At 44.0% G+C, this 4,255-nt stretch overlaps 1 pseudogene; it reads left to right on the top strand.

Moving 5' to 3' along the window:
- Window positions 1–2,726: 2,726 nt before the first annotated feature.
- On the top strand, window positions 2,727–3,765 carry LOC101568262 (annotated as a pseudogene).
- Window positions 3,766–4,255: the final 490 nt, after the last annotated feature.

The following is a 4,255-nucleotide window of genomic DNA, read 5'->3' as shown; positions in this document are numbered from 1 at the left end:
TCTCACTACAAGCTTAGACTCAGTGATCCTCCTGATTTCAGCCTCCCCATCGCTGGGATTACAGACATGTGCCAGCATTCTGGGATTGGGTCACTGACTCAGCACACCCCAGGCGTGGGGCCAGCAGGACATGAGGGACTAGAGATTGACCTCTATTCCCTGTGCTTGCCAAAGCAGGCACTTAATCTGCTGAACTATCTCACTGGCTCTTGCTGATTGCTTCTTGAGACACTTTTTTTGTCTTGGATTTCCATGTTTTCTCTCTCACTATTTGTTCCCTCTCAGTGTCTTTTGTTGGTTTTTCTGTATCTCCATGACCTCTGGACATTGGTTATCTGTGGATTAAATTGTTTTACAACTATTTACTCTCTTCTGTGAAGATTGTACATCTATAATCTTTGGATTTGCCTTAAAATCTCTCCTAAGCAGAATGTGCATCCTTGCCCCACCACAGGGCTGGGCTCTGAGTTGTTTTTCTTTTTTCTTTTCTTTTTTTTTTTTTTTTGCCAATGGGCAAAGTATGCTCTGTGCATGCAAGTGGAAGATTTCAGTTTGATAGTGGCATTTAGTTTGGTCGCCCTTGCTTCAGCACTCTGCCATGAGCATGGCAGGCACCAGACAGTGGCTGTGACTTCAGCCTAAGCCCCAATTGAAAGGCACTTGTGTCCTCCCAGAGCAGGGCTGAAACCCACCTGTACACGCAGGTTGTTGCATATAATAAGAGCAAGCATAAGTGTTTGTTGGTGTGGTCCATGGAGGCTTGGGGGTCGTTTCTCATGTCAACAGTGGTGATTAACAAAATTCCCTTTCAATGCTCCTGAGCTCCAGGTTCAAATACCCAGTTGCCGATTTGACTTCTACACTGAGATGGCTAGAAGGAGTCGCAAACTCGTTAGGATCAAATATAGACTCTGCATCTTTGTCTCCCAGGTATGATGCTTTTTGAATCTTACCATTATCAACCCATAGAAACTCCAATATTCTTTTTTTTTTTTTTTTTTTTTTTTTGTCTTTTTGAGACAGGGTCTGCCTATTGCAGTTCAGACTGGACTTGAGCTCACTTTGTAGCCTAGACTGGTCTGGAGTATTCAAGGATCCTCCCACCTCAGACTCTGTGTGCTGGGATTATAGGTGTGTACCTTGTGCCCAGCTGAAACTCTAATATTCTTTATTTCTTTTATGTATTTAGTACAGGGTCTACAGGGTTTACAGGGTCTCACTACACAGATCAGACTTATAGTGATTCTCCTGTTTTCAGCCTCCCAAGTGCTGGGATTACAAGCGTGCACTACTATGCCCAGTCGTTTTTTTTTTTTTTTTAATTCTTTATTTTTTATTTTTTAATTGTTTTTAAATTTTTTTAAATGTTTCCTTTCTTTCTTTCTTTCTTTCTTTTTTTTTATGGTCAGCTCAGCCCAACCTGTGGGAGGGGCTGGCATGGCATGTGGTGCTGGGGATCAAACCGAGGTCCCTGCATGCTTGCCTAAGCAGGCGCTTTAGACCACTGAGCTATCTCGCCAGCCCACTATGCCCAGTCTTAATTACCATCTCGGTGCACCCCAGGGGTGAGGCTGGCATGGCATGCTGGGGATCGAACCCCAGTCCCTGCATCTGCCTGAGCAGGTGCTTTAATCCGCTGAGCTATCTGGCTGACCTTCCTATTGAGGCATGTTGTGTTAAAGGCATTATACAGTGACACACCCATACCCATGTTTATAATATCTAATTAGCACAATTTATAATAGCTAAATCTTGGAAACAGTATATGAACAGATTAACAGATGAACTGATAAAGAAAATGTGTATTTGCACACAACGGAGTACTACTTTGTCATAAAGAGAAGTTTAAGGACCTTGGAAACATAATACTAAGTGCAATGAATCAAACACAGAAGCTTATACGAGAAACCTGGAATAAAAACAAAGAGCAAAATAAAAGATAAAGTAAGTTTCCAGACTGCCAATAAGTTCTGTTCCAGGAGAAGGTTCATAAACTGGATTTATTCATAGTCTGACAAAATGAGTCTTAGGCAATACCCCTGTGACAGTTGCTACTCAAATGTTCCTAAGTCAGGAACCTCCTAGAATAGGATAGAGGGGGATAGTTTGTTCTTAAAGAGGGAAAGGATCAGGAGCCGGAGGGGGAAGGAAAGGATAAGGGATGAAAAATGAAGTTTGGCATAGTTACGTAAGCGCTCCCACCGCAAACAAAGACTGTAACACTGCATCCTGCAGAGGCGCATGAAAGCAAAACGGAGTGCAGAGGGGACCTAGAAGTGCAAGAGGGGAGGAAGGTGAGGGGAAAGCGTTGCAAGAGGGAATCGCAGTGTCTTACACACATACATCAACCCCGCACGAGGACGTAAGCTTGTACTCCACGCAGGTACACATAAACTAAGATTTGAAATAAAAAGAATTGGACGGGGGGGGGAGGCGGTCCCAGAAGATGGCGGAGGAGGGGGTGAGTTGGGGTCTCCCGGCAGAGCTTAGGTGACGTGTGCTGAGTGAGGAAAGCATCGTCCCGAAGCGAGAGGCCCTCGGGGAGAGGAGCTAGCTTTGTGCAGCCTGGGAATCCTAGTGGCTGGTGTGGAAACGCGGGACCACGGATGGGGCCTGTGGGGCGAGGGGCTCCGGTTACGTGGAGAGAGGTCGGCGCGGTCTAGAAGGGACCGCGCGTTCGGGGACAGGTGCAGGCGAGGCCCGAAGCTTACTGAACGTGTGACACCATGGCACAAGGAGAAAGAGCATCACCTGGGCCCAAAATGAGTGGCCCATATATCTCATCTGTCACTAGCCAGAGTGTGAACTTGGTGATTCGAGGAGTAGTCTTGTTTTTTATTGGAGTATTTCTTGCTTTGGTGTTAAATTTGCTCCAGATTCAGAGAAATGTGACGCTATTTCCACCTGATGTGATTGCAAGCATCTTTTCTTCTGCATGGTGGGTGCCACCATGCTATGGCACAGCTTCAGCTGTGATTGGGTTATTATACCCCTGCACTGACAGGCATCTGGGAGAACCACATAAATTTATTTATTTTTATTTTTTATTTTTTAAAATTTTATTTATTTGTGTGTGTGTGTGTGTGTGTGTGGCCAGCTCAGCCCACCAGGGGGCGGGGCTGGCTGGCATGTGGTGCTGGGGGATTGAACCGCGGTCCCTGTGCTTTGCCAAGCTTGTTCTAAGTAGGTGCTTTAGACCACTGAGCCATCTCACCAGCCCAGAACCACATAAATTTAAAAGAGAGTGGTCCAGTGTAATGCGGTGTGTAGCTGTCCTTGTTGGTATAAATCACGCTAGTGCCAAAGTGGATGTTGATAACAACATACAACTCTCTCTCGCACTGGCTGCACTCTCCATTGGACTGTGGTGGACTCCACACTTGATCTTAGCCAAAAGGCCGAGAAGCGATTGTGGTGGACTCTCCATAGATCTAGAAGTGGTTTTGGCCTTGGAGCAGGAATCGCGTTCTTGGCAATGGTGGTCACTCACTCCGCTGCTAGTCTATAACGGTGTTTATCAGTATACGTCTCCAGATTTTCTCTATGTTCGCTCCTGGTTACCATGTATATATTTTGCTGGAGGCATAACAATGGAAAACATTGGTCGACAACTGGCAATGTATGAATGTAAAGTTATTGCAGAAAAATCTCATCAAGGGGCCAGGGAGATGGCTCAGTGGAATAAGCGCTTCCTTGGCAAGCGCAAGGGCTTGAGTTCAATCCCTGGTTCCGAAAAAAAAAAAAAATCTCATCAAGAATGAAGAAGGAAAAAATATATCTTTTACAGAAAAACACAAAGAAAAGGGCATGTAAATTACATCGACAAATGTTGGACTGTAAAATTGCTAGGATGCAGTTTTCCCCTGATTTGTGTGTATAGACACACATAACACACATGTACACACACATGTACAAAACATTACTACTGCAGTCTGTGATTGCTTTATCTGTAAATCAGTTACAAACCTTTATGTGTGTGACCTAAAAACTGTAAGATATGTGCATTACTTGAAAAATGTTGATTAGTAGTAGATAGATTTTTTAAAATTATTTTTTTAAACATATCATACATTATAATGTTAATGTGCCAAATTATTCTATTACTATCATTAAGAGTCTAAGAATGCTTTGAACAATTTATAAACAGTGAAATAAAATAAGAGGAATGCCAAAAATAAAAAAAGGAAAAGAAATAGGGGCCGGGGAGATGGCTCAGTGGAATAAGTGCTTCCCTGGCAAGCGCAAGGGCCTGAGT

The sequence above is a fragment of the Octodon degus genome, unplaced genomic scaffold (genome assembly GCF_000260255.1).
Source record: "Octodon degus isolate 3935 unplaced genomic scaffold, OctDeg1.0 scaffold00047, whole genome shotgun sequence".
In the NCBI taxonomy this organism is placed as follows: Eukaryota; Metazoa; Chordata; class Mammalia; order Rodentia; family Octodontidae; genus Octodon; species Octodon degus.
This window is presented reverse-complemented; position numbering and strand designations above follow the sequence as displayed.